Genomic DNA, 23,364 nt, shown 5'->3' on the forward strand with positions numbered 1-23,364 from the left:
AATCCCAGGACCCCGGGACCATGACCTGAGCCGAAGGCAGACTCTTAACAACTGAGCCACCGAGGTGCCCCTAGAAATCTTTTAAGTATGTTTAGAACAACTTGGGTATGTGAAACTAATTTTTCCACTGTTCTTTTTATGAAATCTAAATATAGTTCAATTACTTTCAGTGAAAATTTAGTGTCCAAATTGAGACATGCTATAGGTGTAAAATACACAGTGAATTTAAAAGATTTACTACCCTCCCAAGAAGAAGAAAAAATATATCATTAATAAGTCTTTGTTGATTAGAAGCCCATTGATAAAATATTTTATTGAAATAAATTTCACTTGTTTCTTTTTACTTTTTAATTTATAATCAGAAAATTTTAAATTACATAGATGGCTCACATTATATTTCTGTTGGACAGTGGGTGAGCACATTGTAAGCACTGTACAAAGTGTTAGTGATCACTGTTTTATTACCTGTACTATAGAGATAACATTTACCTTACAAAATCATATCAAGAGAAAATGAGATGCGATATAAAACTCTTAGCACAGTACAGGGCACATAATTAGGGCTCAGTAAATGCACTTGTCATCTGTAAGTGGCAAGGGCATCATGTATTCTGGGAAGATAGACCTGGAAAGTGAGGTGGGGGTTGTATATTATAGAAAGTTTTGCAAATCTGGCTGAGAAGTTGGGGCTTAATTCTCTATGCAACCAAGAGCAACTGAAGCACATGATCCACGATGTGTTTTAGAGAGATAACTCTGACATGTATCCTCAGAGGAGGGATGTGAGTTTTGGAAACAATTCTAAGCCATTCAGAGCAAAATCTGTTGAGTAAGTTGGATGATCAAGCTGGGAAATGCTGTCTGGGGTCACAAACCAAGTCTCAGTTTGAGTGATGAGTCTGGTTTCACAGGAAGCTCATAATCCAGCTTTGTGGGCAATTCCAAAAGAGAAGTTTCACAGGCATTTTTGGGAAGTGACAGACAGCATCATTGGCTTAAGCAGATCTCCTTCCACTGTGACTATTCCAACATATGTGCATTTTTGTATGTTTACACAATCAAGCACATAAATGGTGTCATTACATTTTAGTTTGTGCACTCTAGACAAAAGGCTCTTTTGTTATAGCTTTTGTAAGACAATTTCCTGATCTCAAACCCCCTAATGAGTCCTCCAAGTCCCTCTTTTGTATAAATATGCCCATCCTTCCCTAGGAAATACCTAGGTACCAAAACAAAATCCTTTCATCAGTGCCGCCCTTAGATCCAGGCAATGGAAGCTCCCCATCCTGGGCCCCATACCTTTGAGGATTCTGGTATGGCCCCTTTTCTGCTGTACTCTTCTCCTTCATGAGTTATCTAATGCTGCATAGAAAATCACCATAAAACTCAATGGGTTAACAGGACAATCATTTTTATCTTTCACGGTTTCTGTGGGTTTTGAGTTTGGGAGTAGCCTACCAGGGTGGTTCTGGTTCAAGGTCTCTCATGAGGTTGTGGTCAGATGTCAGCTGGGACTATAGTCATCTGAAGGCTTGGCTTGGACTAGAGGATATACTTCCAAGGTGGTTCACTCACAGAGTTGGCAAGTTGGTTTTGGCTGCTGTAAGATCTTAGGTCCTCTCCATATGGGCTCCTTCACAAGATGGTGGCTGAGTTCTGAGAGACTGAATATACAAATGGACAATGGCTAGGTCATATATGAAAATAGAACTCTGACCCACAACTTGCAGAATCAGCCCAGGAAGTCAACCATAACCTCTGTAGCAATTAGCCCAAAATGGTCAGGGCTTGATGAATAACTGATAGCTTCCTTAATCTTTGCCTCCATTTCCAACTTAGGACTAACAGAGAAAACCAATCACATACCATGCCTTACTTCTAGTTAGCCCAACAGCTTCCCCAAGGCAATAACCTCTAATCAGGGCACACCTGAAGCCTCCCATTTTTCCATTTTTTACCTTTCCACTCCTCTACTTTCCAAAACAGAGATGGTAGCTGACTCCCTTACTACATAAGCTCTGAATTAAGTTCCCTTTGCTTGTTCTCATTTGGGCAGTCTCTATTTCCATAGTTTTAAAAGCAAAAAGTTCTGAGAGAAAGTGTGTGTGTGTGTGTGTGTGTGTGTGTGTGTGTGTGTGTGAGAGAGAGAGAGAGAAAGTGTGAGCACAAGCGAGAGTTGGCCAGAAGCTGTGCCATTTTTATGACCTAACTTTAGAAGTCACATATTATCCCTGTACCTCTGAAACAAATAATACATTATATGTTTAAAAAAAAAAAAAAAAAGATAGTAGGAAGGGAAAAATGAAGGGGGGGGGGAAATTGGAGGGGGAGATGAACCATGAGAGACTATGGACTCTGAGACAGGGTTTTAGAGGGGAGGGAGTTGGGGGGGCGGAAAGAAGTCACATATTATCATTTCTACCATACTTCCTGGGTCTAAGCGGTCACAATCACCTGCCTAGGGGAAACAGGTCTTGGTAAAAACATGTATCACTCATATTGTAAGAAATGCATGTGGGATGGGATAAATATGTAGGTTTGGCCATATATAGAAATACAGTCTGCTACATACCCACAGGATAAGAAGTCTGTGGAGTCAGAGGACATGATTGCACAGAGCCTGCTCCCCAACTTCTAGATCTGCACTGAACAGTATGGTAGCCACCAGCAGATGTGGCAATTTAAATTTAAATTAAGGTTAAATAAAATTTAAAGTTCAGCTCCTCAGTCATAGCAACCCCATTTTGAGTACTCAGTAGCCACAAGTGGCCAGTGACTACCATACTGGACAGTCCAAACATAGAATGTTTCCATCACTGCATGGGACTGATCCAGTTCAAGTTCCGGGACCTCAAAAATCCATGTCCAAAAATTCCTTAGTCCATTTTCCAGGCTACAGCCTTTTTCTTGGGGTTAATCTTTCTGAGTAGACCATGTTGCTGATATGAGCACCTCAAGGCCCAATGGGTGGCCAAAAATTGACTGCTGACAAGCTATGTAAATAGATCTTAGATGTCCAGGCTGGAATGTCTGCAAGCTTGGTGTTATGAACTGTGTTGTATCCCCCTCAAATTCATATGTTGAGGTCCTAACCTCCAATGTGACTGTATTTGAAGACAGGGCCCTTCAGAGGTAGTAAAGATTAAGTGAGGTCGGGGCACCTGGGTGGCTCAGGCCGTTAAGCATCTGCCTTCAGCTCAGGTCATGATCCCAAAGTCCCACATTGGGGTCCCCGCTCTTTGGGGAGCCTGCTTCTCCCTCTCCCTCTGCCTGCCACTCCCCCCTGCTTATGCTCTCTCAGTCTCTCTCTCTCTCTCTTTCTCTATCTCCATCTCTATCTCTATCTCTCCCTCTGTCAAATGAATAAATAAAATCTTTTTTAAAAAAAGATTAAGTGAGGTCATAAGGGTAGGGCCTTAATCCAATAGAGCTGGTGTTCTTTGAAGTAGAGAAAGAGACAAGAGAGTTCCCACTCTCCCTGTGCCACAGAGGAAAGGCCGTGTGTGTATACAGCAAGAGGGCAGCCATCTGCAAGGCATGAACCAAATTAGCTGGCACCTAGATCTGGGACCTCCAACCTCCAGCACTATAAGAAAATAAATTATTTAATCCCCCAGTCTGTGGTATTTTGTTATGGCAACCCAAGGAGACTAATACACTAGTGGACAAGGTCCCTCACAGAACAGACTAGACTGGCGTGGGAAGAGGTGGGGAGGTGGGCCATAGGTTGGAAGGGAGGGTCCACTCTCCACTGGTCACCTCATTCCAGCATGGAACTTCAAGAGATCTGAAAATTATAAACTCAAATTTGGCCCTTTTGGGATGTTATGAATGCATATATGTAAATGTAGAGAGATGCAACTTATTTAACAGTTTGTTAGCATGATTTATACCTTTTAAATACTTTGATATCTGATAAGTAGGCCTCCAGTGGTGCTCTTGCATTGGGCCCCACAAATGTTAGGGGTCCACAAGATTTTAGTTTTTACTCTGAGGAAGAGCAAAACATATGTGTGTGGTATGTTGCGTTATTATTATTGTAATGAAAACACAATTCCATACAGAAGGGTGCTATCAGGCCCAAGTTAGGGGCACAAACTGGATAGAGGACCTGCCTCGCCTCAATGCATATTTCATAGACAGAGCATTTTTCAAGACTAGGAAACTAATGTAGATATCAGCCACACACCATTTTAAGGGGACTGCTGAATTTCTTGAAAAGAAAAGCCTGCATGGAATAGGCTTGAGAATGAATATTGGAGTAGTCACTGCTGGTGCCCCCCTTTTACTGAGGGTGACTTCTGTTTCAAGTGACACCTGGAACAGCCAACTTTTATCCACTGAAAGTTTCCTTGAAACATTTTATTTTCCACCTGGTATATCTTTAAACAAAAATGCTTGTCAGCAGCTGGCACATGAGGAAAGTCACTACCACTTTTCCGTAAGTTTAAAAAATATTTTGAGCTGTCCTGTGAAAGTCTCTTTTTCCAGCTCAGCGAGTTCTTTAGCTGATGAATGTTCCCAAATGCATATGGTTGCTGATGGGGGAAACCTGATTCCTGACTACACAGAAAGTGGCCCTTCTGCCTCCGTCACTTTGGGTTGAAGAGCAAACAATGTCCTTGGCCAGGGCCACCGAGAGCCTTTCTACATCTTAGAAAAGATGCTTTGGGCACTCCTTGTTCAATTACTTGTGGCTGTATTCCCCTGACCTTCAGGGTCTTTGTGGAGTATTACAATGTGAGCCAACATTGTAAATGCTGTAGTATTACCCAAACGTCTAGATAAGGTGGCAGACTTAGCACATGTTAGCAAACCCTACCCCAAATTCTGCTCCAAATATACAGAAAGCATATGTGGTAGACAACACTAAGAAACAAAGATGACCAAATGTGGTCTGAAACAAAGCTGGACTTGTTGTTTACCTGGGAGATTCATGTTGCCTCATTCAGGTGTGAGTTCAGCAGGTCTCTCTGTTAGAAATCGAAAGAACTTGGCCCATGGGGCAGAGTGTAAATTCTTTCTTTTCCTGTCTCTGATTTACAGAAGTCTGGATTCAAACAAGTCCAGGATTGGTTGCCTAAGCTTCCAGTGGCCCTGGGGTCATTCAGTGAGGGGCCTGAACTGAATATTCTCAGCAAGATTTCACTTTAATATGCATACAAACAAGAAAGGGAAATTCCCAGGAACCAGAAGCAAAGAAGACTTTAAATAGTGCAGTAGGTGGGAGTTGAAACTACGAAGCCCTCGTGATGTGAGTCTTAAATACACCTGAAGTGAAGAGGTTTTTAATGATTGGGCAGGAAGCAGAGTCAGAGGCTGGGAGCCAGAACAGGTCTCTAACCCTCTGTGGTCTGGGATTGGAAAGCTACACCTGGAAGCAAGCTTCCTGCCCCAGCCCTGGGTGAGAATATCACTAGTGAAAAATAGAAATTTAGGACTGAGCAAGGTTGTCCAGGACCTACCTGATGAATGCCTTGAACCTGGCAGAAATAGCCACAAATCTGCCCCCTGGGCTTCCAAACCTGGGGTACTCCCAGGATTCTCAAGAAAGATGATCGTGCTCTCCATAGTCTCTCAAATGGTGATAAGTACTGTGTTTAGTGGCTTTCATGGGGTGGGGCAGTAGAGAAGGAGGGCTTCAAATATGCAGTGTGAGAGGCCTTCTAGAGCTCATATTTTATTAATTTATTATATATTGGTTCATTTATTAATCACACTGTGTGCCAGGCTCTTTACCATTTGTCACCTGAATCTTCCCAACAACCACATTCCACAGCATATCCTTAACCCGGGCAGAGCAGCCTTCTTAGCTGGCACTATTTTTCAGAAAGTTGGATAAAGTCCCAGTGTTCTCACATGCATAAAATTCTACCACCTAAGATCCATTCTTTGGAGTCTTGGCAGCTTTTCCATTTCCACATACATACACACCTCCATACTAGATTACAAACACTAGACAATCTAGTACAATGGAAAGAGCTCTGACATGGCAGCCCTGTGACCTGGGTTCTGGTCTGGACACCACTGCCCTATGAGATTTCGGTCAGGCTACACAGCTAGGATGGTTTTTAGCACATAGTAGGTGGTAAATGAATGATAGTGAATAATTTTCATTATTATTATGCATTCCTGACCAAGGGCTCAACATCTCCATATATCATATCATGGCCCTTACCAACATGTCATAAAAGCAACTAGAACCCTGTTGCATTGCATAGTGAGGTGTGTAGACACAGTCTTTCACCAAAACAAGCCCAGTCTTATTCAAGGTGAATCTCAGAGCATAGAGGATGTCAAAATGCTTTTATAGTTCCCCTTTTGTACTGAGGTCTGCTCACATGAAGCCTTGCCTTCCCTCCCTTCTTCCTTTTCCACTGCTCTTGACCAGGGTACCTACTTTGGTCTCCATGGTTCCCATGCTGGCAAATCTTCCTTCCCACAGCTTTAAATTCTTTAGAGTAGAACCACAATAAGACAGACAATACTGGCTCCCTCTTGCCAATATTGACTACTTCTCACAGCCTAACTTTGATATTACTTTATGCTTAAAGTTCCCCTCTCCACCAGAAGGAAGGATTGAGTAAAACATCAAAGGTCCAGGGACAGAGAAACTTGTCCCACCATGCAAATATTCTACCATAAATCTATAATCATTTTGGAAAGAAACATTCCATGTTGACTTCTATAATTTGGACACAACTCCACTGTACACATTGATAGTGTAAGGGGCTCCTAATAACCATAAGTTTTATATAAAATGAAGCCTTCACAATGACACCTAATATTCTGCCTTCTTAGAATTTAGGATGGAGTGTGATTTGAAAGGCCCAGGCAGAATTATTCAAAAAAAATTTCTGAGTATTACTTCAAAAGTCCTCCTAGTAGATGCTAACACCTGCTTGACCTGAATCCTGATAATACCGCTTCTCTCACTGAAAACAACTTTTGGAAGGAAAAGTTGATCCAAAATTTCCTGTTTTGCCTTCTCCTGGGCCTCTAACTATTCAAGACCTTGTTTGCCCTCAGAGCAAATGAAGGCAACGAGATCACCATAACTGACAATGTTCAGCAGGCTTCCAACTTCACTGGAAATCATGTAATCAACTACCAGGCCATGAGGACTTTCTCTGAGGCACTTCTCAAAGAAACATTAAAGCAAGCAGGGGAGGGAGGAGAGAAGCCAGGGATAAAGTTGGGACCTGAGTTGGAGGGAAGAAATAGAACCATTATTAGGTGGCAGGCAGATGTAGAGGCTAGAAGAAGAAAGTTCTTCAAAGCTCTCCTTTAAAATGAGAGGTTGGTGTGGGAAACACACAAGTAGCAAACTTTAGACAGGTGAATTGCATGGGGCTGGGGATAGAGCACCAGGCTGAGTCCAACTCTGGCACTTAGCTAGGAGACCTCTGGAGAGCCAACTTAGTCTCACTGAGCTCCAATTGCTTCATGTGGAATGTGATTACTGTGGCTCTTTTCAACAATAAAATTGTGCAGTATTCTAACTTCCCTACTCTCTTCTCTCTAGACCTGGTTTAAAAATGAATGCCTAATGATATGTTCACTTGAACTGAAGATGCATGATATTGCATATTATATGCACACATGAGCCTTGAACTCATTCATCAAATGATGACAAACACATATTAAGACAACTTTAAGAAAAGGTTCAAATGTTCCTGCTGGCACTGGTGAAAGTTAGCCATCTAGATGTTCCATAGCTACCCCAAACTCAGCGTCTCCAAGAATGGAACATCTTTCCCTTTAATTCCTCCTTAAAGGCCTCCTTATTGGCTATAAAAGAGAGCCTCTTTTTCCTTTCTCCTAACCTCTACACTCATAGATGACCAGATCCTGATAACTCCACTGCCCACTGTTTTCAGACACCTCTGAGATGGAGTAAGGGGCACTCATATCTTAGACTCTCATCTTTGCCTACCTGGACCACTGCCTGCCTTCTTGCCCTTCACCACCCACTATCCATCATCCCTGCTGCTGCCACAATAATCTGTCTGAAGTATCAATCACTTTCCAATACAAAACCATTCACTGGCTCTGTTCCATTCTTTCCTGGAGTTCCTTGCCCCACACGCCATGTCATCCCCCTCCTGGGCCCTCATCAGGCTAACTTCTACTCATCCTTTAAGACTCAGGAAGCACTTCTTTGCTGCCCACTTTGCTGCAGGCTCCACCAAGTAGCCCCACTATCCCAGTACCCCTTGCTCATCTGTACTGCTGCACTCACTGCCTTGAGTTGTAACTGTGCCTGCTTCCCTAACCAGGCTGTGGGCTTCCTGAGAACAGAGGCATGTTCCATCCTGTCACCTAGCAGAACTCCTGGCCTATACCAGCTACTTAAAAGCTTTAATTCATTCATGTTTCCTCTGAATTCAGAAATGTCATGGATCTAAAGCAGAACAAAGCCATGATCTAGCCACCTAAATCTGTTCAGTGAAGCCAAACAGAGGTGGGCTGAGATGCAAGCCCAGTGTTTCAGACACATGCCAGGGTCTTTGTTGGATATTGGTATCTGCACGTGGCAGACTCTGAGTTGGGTCAAGTTGATGCTAACAAACTGTTTGCGGCAGAGCCACTCTGACAGACATTTCTATTTCCAAGTGAACATTGTATATGGCAGATGCTACATTAAGGTAATTATTTTATACAAAATAGAATCAATTTCCCTGTATGCCTTCTCTCCAGCAAATGATTCTGCATAAAGCAAGGTTTAATGTTTAGGCCTGGCTAAGAGGCTTTTTCTGGGATGGAAAAAGAAGTGCTCCAGAAACTTTGCCAGAAATTTCCAAATATCACTGAGTCTTTAAATATTGCACTATGCAGATCAATTTTGATTGACTTCCACCTACACAGTTGACTCAATTCCTCTGCAAATCACTCCCTTCTTTAAACTTCATTTTCTCCATCTGCTAAATAAGAGGGATGGGTTATTTTAAAGATCTCTTTCCAGCTCTTAAATTAGATGATTCCAAGATTCTTATTTATTATTTTACTTTCCATATGATCTCTCATTTTAAGTTAACTGGTAGCATAGAAATTTAGCAAAAAAATACATATATTAGGATATTATTCCTTGTATAAAACTGATTTGTTGTTGTATAGGATTTACCTTTTTTAAAAAATGATTTTATTTATTTGTCAGAGAGAGAGAGAGAGAGCACAAGCAGAGGGAGTGGCAGTCAGAGGGAGAAGCAGGCTCCCGGATGAGCAAGGAGCCCAGTGCTGGACTCAATCCCAGGACCCTGGAATCATGACCTGAGCTGAAGACAGACGCTTAACTGACTAAGCCACCCAGGCGTCCCTAGGATTTACCTTTAAATAACAAATTTCCCTCAATCACTTAAAATAAGTCTTGATTACAAATACTTGCCTTGCATATCACCTGTACTAATTACACAAAGCAACATTTATCTGCAGGACTAGCTACATAATTTGTAGGAACCAATACAACACAAAAATGCTAGGTGCTTTGTTTAAAAATTAGTAAGGATTTCAAGATGGAAACAACAGAGGATTAAACCAAGGCTGGAGCTCTTCTGAGCTTGGGGTCCTGTGTGACTGCCAGGCCTGCTCATCTGTGCTGTTCTCTATATACCTCAGCTAAGCAGCAAAGATGTCTATTAGTAATAAATATGCCTAAACAATTCCTCCAACCCTGATTCACAAGCAAATCCGACAAAAAGAAATAAAGATGCACAGAAGGATATATCACTAGATTTCTGGTCACAGTCTAAGTTCCTTTATGCCCACTCAATGAAAGAGCCCTGGGCTGGAATCAGATGTGGGCGCAATGTCTGACATGACCATTGACCCGTTGATATGGTCTTCAATGATTCATTGGATTTCCAGAGCACTCAGCCTTCCCCTCTTTAAAATGAGAGGCTTTATTTTCGCCACTAGGATTCTGTGATTCACAGAATCTTTGCTTGCTTTCTGATCCAGGCCTTGTTTCCATGCCATATAACTATTTTTGAACTTTTCAATGAATTATAACATATGTAGAGAAGTGCTCATATCCTAAGTGTATAGCTTGTTGAATTTTTGCAACCTAAACACATCTATGTAACCAGCTCCCAGAACAAAAAGTAGAACATGACCAGAATCTCAAATGCTCTCCTCATGCTCCCTTCTGGTCACAACCTTTCATTCTCATAACGGTAACCACTGTCCTGACTTTTAATAACATATATTTGGTTTGCCTCTTTTTGAACTTTAAGCAAATATAATATGTTTGTGTCTGACCTCTTTAACTCAATACTATATTTTGAAATTCTTCCACATGGCTGTAGATCATTTGCTCTCATTGAAATAGTGTTCTGTACATATACCACAGGTGAACTACCCTTCTATTGGTGATAGGCATTTGGGTAGGTTTCATTTTTGGCAGGTCATGTAAGTTCATAATTTATAAAACATTTCCATCATTCCTAATTCTCAGGAACTTTAGTAAGATTGAAAATGAGCTTACTTTCTTTGATTTTATAAACAGTGAGGCTGAAATGTCCTTGTATAGGGATTTCAAAAAACCTGGGACTCTTTCTTTAATCCTAGAAGTGAACAATGAGCAGAGGATAATTTTTTTATTCTTCTTCTAGCTCAGCTTCTACTTGACACTACACAATCACAGGTGAAGCTTCCTAGCCTGCAAAAGAAGCAATTATTGTCATTGTTCAATAGCATCTGACCAAACTCTGTCTGAAGAGGACAGAAATGACTTCTGAGTATATCAAGAGGAACACTCTCCAGGGTTTGGGAAGTCTGTGATAGAACAGACCGTATCAGATCAGGGGGCAGGAGTGGGAACTGGGTGATGAAAATGGGTCACAACTGCCAGTCCTGGACAAGATACAAGAGATGGTGGTGATAGGTGGGGTGGGGTAGGGGTGGGGGTGTGCTTCTGGGAGGCAGATAAAATAGTCTCCAAGATTTGGGAATAGATCCACCCCCCCCAAAAATAGACAAAATTTAGCAATCTAGGAAGGTGGTCTATGGCTGGGCAGGTCAGCAGAAGGTAACACACAGATCATCTCCAGTAGGAACTCAGCAACAGAAGATATTAAAGCAGGCCATCCTTTCACAATCTGGACAGAAGTTGGTCTCAGGGAAAGTTAGGAGCCACTACTGACCATGGGCATAACTCCAAACCCAAAAGAACTGGCAGGAGCAAGAAAAGACTCAGTGGACCAGTAACTGCCACTGCAGGCAGGTTACCCAGGCAAGGGCTCAGGTGGCCTCCTAGGGCCTCACCACCAGAACCAGGACAGAGTAGACTTAGCAATAAGATTGAATAGCTCTGTCTTTCACGAATTCAATAAACTAGTATTGAACTCCTAGCCATTTGCCAAGCACTGTACTAGTTGATGGTGAACAAAACACACACAGAAATTACATAAATTAGGATGCTTTTATCTGCAAGTGATGGAATACCCAACTACAAGTGGCTTATACACAATACAGGTAATTAGTAATTTCAGATACAAAGTCTGGAAGTAGGCTGTCCTAAGGTTGTCTCAGTCACTCACCAAAGTTAGGACCCTGGCTGAACACCTTTTCAGTTTCCCTCATGACTGCAAAAGGATGTAGTAGCCCCACATATCACACCTTCACATAATGGTGTTGAAAGTAGGAAGGAATAAAACTTGCAGGTTTTTTTTTTTTTTTAATCTGAGAGAAAAATCTTTACCTAAAGCTTCTCAGCTGAATCCCTCTGATGTCACCTCAGCCAGAGCCAGATCATGTGACCACAAGGGGAGTGGGGTGACCACAACTGTCTAGACCAATCATGATATAAGCCCTGGAACTTGATATAGGGTTCCCTGATACCTGAACATACTCAAGGTCATGTCAGCAAAGAAAAACAGGGGATAGCTGCAGGGGACAGTCAAAAACAGTGCCACCATGACCCAACTCCTAAAACAAGGCTCCTTTCACTGTCTTGGGGCCAGGATGGGTCCCAGAGTTTGGAGAGCTCTTTTACTTAACAAAATCTTTGTGAGTACCCTCTCTGGGCAGGCAGGTATGCTGCTTCTAGCTGTGAGCTTTGGAAACCTTCCACCGTCAAAGCACTAACCTCTTCAAGCTCTACCTAGACAGATTTCCTGTGAGGCTGGGCCCTTCTTTAATCCAGCTAGCTCTCTGTAATGGTGGCACCAAGGGAAGTGCTATGGAAATAGCAGGTGCTTTCTGTACCTCAGAAGTTCAGCATGTCCTGAATTTATGTCCTACCACTCAAAGAGTTTTATGCCTTGATTCTATTTACACTTTTGGCTTATATAACCTCCTGGGAGAGTGAGTTCTATATGCTTCATACTTGCCAGGTAAGGCAACATTATTTTCAATATGTACTAATACCCCTTCCTTTAAGCTTCCAAAGGTTACCACATTTATTCATTCTTGTTTTGATTATTAGAGCCTACCCTGCAAACCTAACACAGATTGCTTGTTCTTTAGAGATATCCTCAAAGAGGAAATGGCCAGAATACTAATAGTTGGCATTTATTGAGCAATTACTGTGTGCTAGCCACCATCCTAAATATATTTATATATATGAACTAATTTAATCCTCAAGAAACCCTGTAAGGGAGGAATTTTTATGTACTTTTTTTTTCAGAAGAAGTAAAAAGATATAAATTAACTTGCCCAAGATCACATAGCTAATGAGTGGAGGAACAGAGATTCAAACTCAAGGTGTCTGAATCCAGAGCTCCATATGCAAGCACTCATTATACCACCTCTCAAAAGGGAAAAGATACTCTCCTCCTTGCAAGGTTCCTGACATTTTTTTCACTCAGTGGCTTGCAGGCACTTCAGAGAACTTGCTGGGATGAAAAAAAACCCATGTATTTAATAGATGAAACCAAGCCAAGTCAAGAATCATGCATAGATCCTTTCCACTTTGTCAGCTGTTGGTCTGTCTTCTCAGAATGCGGGAGTGCCCATCCCATTACTCAGTGAAAAACATACACTTCAAATTCTCAGAGGCAGATTGTCTCCAGATCATAAAGAGGTCATCTGGGCAAAGTGGCAATTTGAGAAAAGCTGTAGAAACTGCATTCCCTTTCTATGGTGGTTTTCAAATAGCTTTCCTACAAGTCCAGGGAAGACATAGCTGTCTCTCCCACACTTTTTATCATTTAATCATACACTCATTGAAGTGTACTGCCTTTTGATGTCTTGGGTGCATGTCTTGTTGCCCCAACAAAATTGTAAGTTCTTTGAGAATTGAGACATGTCTTATTCATGGGTCTAACAGCGCCTTCACCTAGAAGAAAGACTGCCATGGTGAAAGATGCTGCTTTGTATATGAGACCCATTTCTCCAATAAGACTGGCAGTTTTCTGAGAGCTTCTGTGGCATTTTCTTTGGTGTATCATTCAATTCTGGACATTGCTAGAACCTGGAGACCTTGATAAGGTGTTTATCCCAAGAACTAATTAGAGACTAGAGAAAAATCTAACTGGTTGCTTGTGTTTATTTGGTTTTGTTTGCCGCCTTCTTATGGACTCATCAGGGGAGAACAAAGCAACCCTTTTCCCCTGCCCCCACTCCACCAGACCATTGTATTTCCAAGAATTCTAGAGTTTTCTTACCACAGGACCACCACCTGCACCCCAACACTGATGGGAAGCAAACGGTTCTTATTGAGGAGAAATGAAGCTAGGCTATCCCAGAAGGGAATGGGTGGAAGCTGGTGCTGTGAACTAGGTGAAATAGGAGGAAGGGTGACACAACCACTAGAAGGAGCTTCCCTGAGAGTAGAAACGGGAAGCTTAGGAGATTTCTGCAAATGGCAAACAAACCCAATGCCCTGGACAGAGGATGGCCAAGGTATATCCTTGCATCCAGGGCACTTGGACATGACAGATCCTTCAATCTGTGAGAAAATTCCTGTGTTAGGAAATCTCACAGAATAACAAAGAAGCAGCCAAGACGGCCTCATTCATACTTCTGGTGCCTTGTTGGCTGAGTCTAATGGGGATTGTCAACAGGATCATATACATTGGTCTCTTCAGCACTGAGACTGATAGTCTCAGTGTAGTTGGGCTTCTTACATGGCAGCTCAGGGCTCTGAGAGAGTGTTTCAAGACTCAGACAAACTGCAAGGCTTTTTATGACCTAGTCCCAAAAGTGCCAAAATATCATTTCTGCTGCATTCTATTGGTCAAGCAAGTCACCAAGGTCAGCCAATATTAATAGGAGGTGAGAATTAGAGCCCACCTTTTAATGGAAGGGATAGCAAGGAATATTCAGCATATTTAATCTACTATGGTCTCTACAGCCACTATGGAAGAGACTACGGTCTCCATGATGTCAATGCAATAATTTGTAGCATAGAAGGAGATGAACACTGACAACAGGTTGTTTTCCAGCTGGTAAGCAGAAGTTTTGCTCAAATGTGTGCTTCTAAGTGGTGGTGGTGTTTTACATGATCATGTAGCCTCAAGGATAAATAAAGCACTTTGGAGTCAAGCAGCTCTGGATTCAAACGCCAGTTTTTTAAGTGATGGGTTGAGTCACCTTAAGCACTTTGTTACCAGGCCACCCCCTCCTCAAGAGAATCCAGTATCCCTTGAATTCTAGCATAGAGATGAGAGATATCAGTCAGGTTTTGCAGCATCTTGGGAGATTTTACTGATACCATTAGGTTTATCTATTTATGAGAGAAAGGTTATAAAGTTCCCTGGGCTACCTCAAATGGATACAATTTAGCCAAAGCTTGTAGTATATTACTACAACTTTATACACTCATCACTCTCATCTTCTAATCTGTCCCCACCTTCTATCTCAAAACACACATTCCATCAGGAATAGTGGAGAAACCATCAGATGAAATGTCTTTTTGTGAGCTCTTGGTATTTGACAATACCTAACACCTGTTCATAGTCATAGCTTTTCAGAGGAATCTGGGTTTACTGACATCTCATCACATTAAATGGACATGTGAATAACAAGATTGCCTAGGTCCATAAGGAAAAGGTAAAAGCAAATACTTTATTTTTTTCCATCTTTTTAAATTTAAATTCAATTAGCCAACATATAGTACATCATTAGTTTCAGATGTAGTGTTCAATAATTTATCAGTTGAGTATAACATCCAGTGCTCACCACATCACATGCCCTCCTTAATGCCCATCACCCAATTACCCCATCCCCCCACCCACCTCCCCTCCAGCAACCCTCAGTTTGTTTCCTATAGTTAAGAGTCTCTCATGGTTTGTCTCCCTCTCTGATGACTTCCCATTCCATTTTCCCTCTCTTCCCCTATGATCCTCTGCCTGTTTCTTATATTCCACATATGAGTGAAACCATATGATAATTGTCTTTCTCTGATTGACTGGTTTCGCTTAGCATAATACCATCCAGTTCCAACCACGCCGATGTAAATGGTAAGTATTCATCCTTTCTGAAGACTGAGTAATATTCCATTGTTTATATATACATCTTCTTCATCCATTCATCTGTCAATGGACATCTGGGCTCTTTCCACAGTTTGGCTATTGTGGACATTGCTGCTATGAACATTGGGGTGCAGGTGCCCCTTCGGATCACTACATTTGTATCTTTGGGGTAAATACCTAGTAGTGCAATTGCTGGGTCATAGGGTAGCTCTATTTCTAACTTCTTGAGGAACCTCCATACTGTTTTCCAGAGTGGCTACACCAGCTTGCATTCCCACCAACAGTGTAAGAGCATTCCCCTTTCTCACATCCTCGCCAACAATTGTTGTTTCCTGTCTTGTTAATTTTAGCCATTCTGACTGGTGTGAGGTGGTATCTCCTTGTGGTTTTGATTTGTATTTCCCTGATGGCAAGTAATGTGGAGTATTTTTTCATGTGTCTATTGGCCGTTTGCATGTCTTCTTCAGAGAAATGTCTGTTCATGTCTTCTGCCCATTTCTTGACTAGATTATTTGTTTTTTGGGTGTTGAGTTTGATAAGTTCTTCATAGATCTTGGATACTAGCCCTTTATCTGATTTGCAAATATCTTCTCTCATTCTAGATTGCCTTTAGTTTTGTTGACTGCCTCCTTTGCTGTGCTGAAGCTTTTTATCTTGATGAAGTCCCAATAGTTCATTTTTGCTTTTGTTTCCCTTGCCTTTGGAGACGTGTCTAGCAAGAAGTTGCTGTGGCTGAGGTCAAAGAGGTTGCTGCGGCCGAGGTCAAAGAGGTTGCTGCCTCTGTTCTCCTCTAGGATTTTGATGAATTCCTGTCTCACATTTAGGTAAGGCAAATATTTAAAAGGAAATATAAGTTATGACTAATCAGTGTTTTTTTTTAATATGTGAGGGAATGAAAAATGATAGTATTGATAAAATGAGAAATATTTCTATGTCAGAAAATTCAGCTCATTGTGCAGTAAGCAACAGGAGGGAATATATTGGCTCTAATTACTGGATGGTTCGGGGAGAGATCTAACTGATTTCAGGTAACATTTGACCCAAAGATCCAATAATGATAACAGGATATGTTTTTTCTCTTTCCCTTCCTCTGTTCGGCACCCTTGGTGTTGGTGACACTTCTGGGAACCCTTTCCCCTATGGTCCCAATATAGTTACCAGCAGCTCCTGGGACTAAAGGTTTCCAGATTTTAATCTAGAAGGGGAAGAACTGGTGCTGTTTCTCTAAACTCCGGCAGAAAGCTTGGCTCTGAGTGGGTCTTATGTCCAATGCTAAATCAATCAATTTGGCCAGGAGAATGTATTTAGTGAATTGTTTTAGGCCTAAATCACTTGCTATACCCTGAGTCATAAGTGGGACCAACCCCTCTGGAAACATCTGGGCTGAAAGTGGGAAGGAGACTGTTCCCTAAAAAGAAATCAAGGGACTGTTACCAGTGGAGGAAATATCCTGGATGACAAAAAACACATGTCCTGAGTTCTGATTCCAGGTAAGATGGAGTAAACACATGCCAATCTTTCTCTCCCACAGAATGCAATGATAAAACTCAGATTGCATGGTATAGGTATTAAAAGTCTCTGGAAAGTAAATATCAGTAAGTAGACTGAGGAAGAATACCAGAGTCAAAATAATACCAAACTGGTGGTTTTCTCATTTTCCCTCTCAGGTATCCTCTGTCCCGAACTCAATGCTGCCTGAAATACAAAGTGAATACTGTGACAAAAACAGATAGAGATCCAAGAGAATTCCTCTAATCTGAGGGCAAGGAGCAGAAAAGAGATCTCCTAAAGCTCAGGGATAGTAGGGTAAATTCCGCAGCTATTTTCTTTCCTTTTGTTCTCTATTACTCCAGTTCCCAGGCAATCCAGTGCCAGGTGCATGACAATAAAGGAAAACCATAGGAGATAATATTCTGAGGGAGAGGAATCTTTTTTCAATTCAGTAGAATTGCAGCTCCAAGAGGGCGGGCTAAATCCCAATGATTTCCATTCCTCCCTTACCCCATCCTTTCAACATAATAGCATAATCAGAGAAGGAGCAGTTTCCAGACAGAGGACTGAAGAGGGGAGCCCTATGGAACCAGGAAGTACTGGGCAATAGCGGAGAGTAAGGAGCTCAGGAAGCAACCCCATACATCTGTGTATGAACTTCTGAGCTCACCCTGAACTGTGTATTCTGGATCTGGTCCTTACTAACATATCAAAGATTTTGAGAACTGAGTTAATAGAGGTTTTCCACCTAGATTCTAAACTGACCACTGAGTGGCACACCTACACAAGATAGACCCAAATGACACTACAAATGCTTTGAAAACAAAGGTGATGTTGCAACCACAGCCCACAGAAAGTAGATTGGAACTTGTAGCTTGAACCCAAGGAGGTCAAGTGTCTGCTAAGACAAAAATCTCAGTATGGTCCATTGGATTTAAACAAGACCAGAGTTTTATCATATTGAAAGTGTCCAGAATATAATCTAAAATTACTTAGCATGCAAAGCACCTCAAAAACCTCACCATACATGAGGAAAGACTATCATCAGACATCAATGACAAGATGACACAGATGTTGGAATTACTGGACAGTCCTTAAATAAAGTATTATTTAAAAGTTTGAACAAGAAATGTGAACACTCTCAAAACAAAATAGAAAGTATCAAGAATAACAAAACAGAAATAGAACAAGTGGGAATTACAGAACCAAAAAATATGGTAACAAAACAAAACCTCATGGGATAGACTCAATACCAGAAAGGAGTGACAAAGGAAAGAGTCAGTGGTCTTGAAGATAGATCAGTAAGAATTATTCAGTCTATACAACAGTGAGAAAATAGATTGAAAAGCTTGACCTGAGCCTTGGGGACTTGTGGGACAAAAAGAAAGGAAAAAGGAAATGTCTAATAGTCATGTCATTGGAGTCCCACAAGAAGAAAAAGAGTAGGGTGCTAAAAAAATACTTAAAGAAATGATGGTTGGATATATCCTGAGTTTCTCAAAGTCATAAAAACTTTCAAGGAGTGAAGAAAACCCCAAATAGAAAAAAACAAACCCATGCCTAGAAACATAAAAATCAGAATGTTAAAAACTAAAGACAAAGGAAATACCTGAATGCAGTGACACATTACCTGTAGGGAAACAGTGGTTCAAAGGACAACAGGTTTTTCAGCAGAAGTCTTGGAATTTGGGAGAAAGAGGCACAACAGCTGTCAAGTACCCAAAGACAAGACATGTCAACACAGCAGTCTATATCCAGTGAAAATACCCATCAGAAATAAAGGTAAAATGTAGATATTCTTAGATGAAGGAAACTAAGAGAATTCCAGAATGGAAGAGGGAATATCATTATAGACCACATAGGCATTAAAAGGATCATAAGGGAATATTATGAACAAAAATTTAACAATTGAAATGACATGGACTAATTCCTCAAAACCCACAAACTACCAAAACTCACCCAAGATGAAATAAATAGCCAGAAGAGCCCTATAACTATTAACTGTTAAATATATAAGTCAAATTTGCATTTTAGACTTTCTGAAAAAGAACAAATCCATAGATTTTTTAAAAAGTCACAGAACTGAACTTGCATGTTGGTGAAGGAAGAAGCTGGGTGGGATGACAGTGAAATCGAGAGTAAAAACCAAGCTGGTTCAGGGTGTCCTGCAGGCTGTAAAATGCAGTTTGATCAGAGTGCCATTTTTTTTTTGTTCAAATGATTTTAATTATTGGAATGCACAATTTTTTTAATATGCAATAAAAAGTTCTAAAACCTGGAAAAAAAAAGTCACAGAACTGTATATCAAAGACAATAATTCAATTTTACTGTATGATAAATTTTAAAAAAAATTATAAGCCTTTGGAAAAATAAATCTGTAGGCCCAGATGGTTTCAGTGGTAAATTCTATTAAACATTTTATGAAAGCATAATGGGAATTCTATATAATATCTAGAAAATAGAACAGAGGTAATACTTCCTAGCTCATTTCATGAGGCCTGCATTACTCTGATACCAAAACCAGACAAAGACACTACAAGGGGAAGAATGAGAGAGACAGACAGACAACTACAAACCAATACCCCCTAAGAAAACAGACATAAAAATCCTCAATAAAATATTAGCAAATAGAACCCAGTTAATATATAAAAAGAATACTATACCAAGATCAAACACTATTTATTTTGAAAATGCAAGGCTGATTCAATATTTGAAAATCATTCAGAGGAGAGGGAGTAGGGGAGAAGTAGGGTAGCTGGGTGATGGGTATTAAGGAGGGCATGTGTTGTGATGAGCATTTATATGAGACTAATGAATCGTTGAACACTACATCAAAATGTAATGATGTACTATATGTTGGTTAACTGAACATAATAAAAAAAGGAAAAAAATAAAATAAAAAAATGATCTTCAGGAAAAAATCAATCAGTTGATATAATCTACCATATTAAGAATATTTTTAAAACTATGTGATTATTTCAAATAGATGCAGAAAAACATTTGATGAAATATACATTCATGTAAAAAACGTCATAAACTGGGAATAGAAGGCTACTTCCTGAACCTGGTAAAGGGCATCTACAAACCCTACAACTAACATTATACTTAATGGTGGAACACAGAATGTTTTCTCCCAATACTGCAATCAGGGCAAGGATACTCACTCTCACCTCTTCTCTTCAACATTGTGTAGGAAATCCTTGCAAGTGCCATAAGGGGAAAAAATTAAGAAATAAAAGGCACAAAAATTAGAAAGGAAGGAGTAAAACTCTCCCTATTTTCAGACATGATTGTCTATATAGCAAATCTCAAGAAATCCATAAAAAGCCTCTAAAGTTAATAGGTAGATTTAGCAAGGTTGCAGTATACAAAGTCAACACATGCAAAAAATCAATTGCATTTCTTTTTTCTTTTTTCTTTTTTCGTATTATGTTAAGTTAGCCCTATACAGTACATGATTAGTTTTTGATGTAGTGTTCAATGATTCATTAGTTGTGTATAACACGGGTGATGGGTATTAAGAAGGGCACGTGTTGTGATGAGCACTGGGTGCATTTCTATATACTAACAAAGTATAATTAGAAACTGAAATTTAAAAAACAACACCATTTACAATAACTCAAGAAACAGAAATATAACAAGACATGTACAGGGTCTGTATGCTGAAAACTAAAAATAATGCTGATACACTGAGTGTTGTATGTAAGTGATGAATTACTGAATTCTCCTGAAACCAATATTGCTCTGTATGTTAACTAACTAGAATTTAAATAAAAATAAAAATAAAAGACTAAAAAATGCTGATAAAAAAACTTAAAGAAGATCTAAATAAATGGAGAGAGATAGCAACGATATCAATTTCCCCAAAATGATCTGTAGACTTAACTAATACCAGTGAAAATCCAAGCAGGATTTTTTGTTGATATATACAAACAGGTTTTAAATTTTATATGGAAAGGCAAAGGGAGTAGAGTTGGTAGAAAATATATTGATAAGAAGAATAATTGGAGGAATCACACTATCCAATTTCAAGACTTACTGGAAAGCTACACTAATCAACAGAATGTAGTACTGACAAAGGAACAGACACATTGATCAATGGAACAGAATAGAGAGGTCAGAAGTAGACCCACACAAATAGACCCATATACAGCAAAGGACTTGTACACAGAACTCTCAAAACTCAACAGTAAAATAAATAACCCAATTTTTTAAATCGACAAAAGACTTAGGCACTTCACTAAAAAGGATATAAAGTTAGCAGACAGGCACATAAAAAGATGTTTAACATCATTGGCTATTAGGGAAATGCAAATTAAAACTACTACCCAACTATGGAATGGCTAAAATAATCCTGATGCTACCTTATGAGGATGCAAAGCAGCTAGAACTCTCATATGTAACTGGTGGGAATGTAAAATGGTACAGACACTCTAGAAAACAGGTTAGCAGTTTTTAAATAAAGTTAAACATGCATTTACCACATGATCTAGCAATCCCACTCCTGAGTATTTTCCCTGAAGAAATGAAATCTTGTGTTCACACAAAAACCTGTACATAAATGTTTATAGCAGCTCTATCCATAATTGCCCTAAACGGGAAACAAGTTAACGTCCTTCAGTGGTGTACTAGTTTTCTAGTAGTGTAAAAAAATACCACAAACTTAGTGGCTTGAAATAATACACACATATAATCTTAGAGTTCTAGAAATGAGAAGTCTGAAATGGGTCTCAACTGGGCTAAAATCAAAGTTTTGACAGGCTGCATTCTTATCTGGAGGCTCTAGGGAAGAATCAGATTTCTTGCCTTTTTCAGCTTCTAGAGGCTGCCTACATTATTTGGCTCATGGTCCCTTCCATTTTTTAAGTCATCAGAGGCCAGTTCTGATGATTAGCAATCTTAATTTCTCTTGCCATGTAATATAACATAACATGCTGCAACACAGGTTCTGGGGATTAGGATGTGGACATCTTTGGGAGAACCATGAATCCATCTACCACAAATGGACAAATGGGATTCTCTCTCCCCTGCCCCCCCACTCTCTCATTCTCTCAAATAAATAAATCTTAAAAAAAAAACAAAACTTCACGCTTAGCATATACACATGCATGTACATACATACACAGAGATGCTTACTACAGTACTTAATGGTACTAAGGGAAAGAAAAACTGACTAAAGATGTTATACCAAACTCTAGTGCTTTGGTGGTGAGTTTACAAGAGCTTCTATAGTTCTCATCAAAGCTTCCCTGAACATTTAATACACCTGAGCTTCTATTTTCTCACCTCAAAATAAGGATGATATTAACCTTATTGGGTTATTAAGAAGATTAAATGAAAATGATTTTATAAATATCCTGACACAGAAAAGGATTCTCAATTTTGTTAACTGCTTTGTTTTGCCAACCTGGTGGTGTATCTGAGCTCTATTCTTTCTCCCAAAGACTGAGAACTTTCAGAATTTGGAACAACCTGGCCAACAGACACATGAAAAGATGTTCATCATCACTTACCATCAGGGAAATGCAAATCAAAATGTTATAATGAGGGGCACCTGGGTGGCTCAGTCGTTAGGCGTCTGCCTTCGGCTCAGGTCACAATCCCAGGGTCCTGGGATCGAGCCCCACATCGTGCTCTCTGCTCAGCAGGGAGCCTGCTTCTCTCTCTCCCACTCCCTCTGCTTGTGTTCCCTCTCTCGCTGCCTCTCTCCTGTCAAATAAATAAATAAAACCTTAAAAAAAATTATGAGATGTCATCTCACACCTGTCAGAATGGCTAAAATCAACAACACAAGAAACAACAGGTTCGGCGAGGATGTGGAGAAAAAGGAACCCTCATGCACCGTTGGTGGGAGTGCAAATTGGTGCAGCTACTGTGGAAAAGCGTGGACGTTCTTCAAATGGTTAAAAATAGAACTACCTTATGATCCTGCAATTGCTCTACTGGGTATTAACCCCAAGAATACAAGAACACTAATTCACTCCTGTGTTTATAGCAGCATTACGTACAATAGCCAAGATATGGAAGCAGCCCAAGGGTCCACCAATAGATGAATGGATAAAGAAGATGTGATACACATATATACAATGGAGTATTATTCAGCCATGAAAACGAATGAAATCTTGCCATTTGCAATGGCATGGATGGATCTAGAGTATAATGCTAAGCTAAGTAAGAGAAGGACAAATACCATATGATTTCACTCATATGTGGAATTTAGGAAACAAAACAATGAGCAAGGGGAAAAAGAGAGAGAGAGAGACAAATCAATAAACAAGCTCTTAATTATAGAGAATAAACTAATGGTCACCAGAGGGGAGGTGGGTGAGGAGTTGCTTTAAATAGCTTCCCATCCCTATGTCTCCTCCATGGACCTCATAAATGTCTAATGAGGAGGACTAGAATGGAACAGTCACCCATGCATTTCCTCTTTTTTTCAAACAGCACTTACTGAGTATCT

The 23,364-nt window shown here is 40.2% G+C and overlaps 1 long non-coding RNA gene across 1 annotated transcript; it reads right to left on the minus strand.

The window, feature by feature from the left end:
- Positions 1 to 1,394: 1,394 nt before the first annotated feature.
- Positions 1,395 to 22,447, minus strand: LOC144379946 (uncharacterized). The gene is made up of 2 exons (XR_013443546.1): positions 22,418 to 22,447; positions 1,395 to 1,664 (listed from the first exon to the last, which is right to left on the minus strand). It is a non-coding gene; the product is annotated as an uncharacterized LOC144379946 (long non-coding RNA).
- Positions 22,448 to 23,364: the final 917 nt, after the last annotated feature.

The sequence above is a fragment of the Halichoerus grypus genome, chromosome 1 (genome assembly GCF_964656455.1).
Source record: "Halichoerus grypus chromosome 1, mHalGry1.hap1.1, whole genome shotgun sequence".
NCBI lineage: Eukaryota > Metazoa > Chordata > Mammalia > Carnivora > Phocidae > Halichoerus > Halichoerus grypus.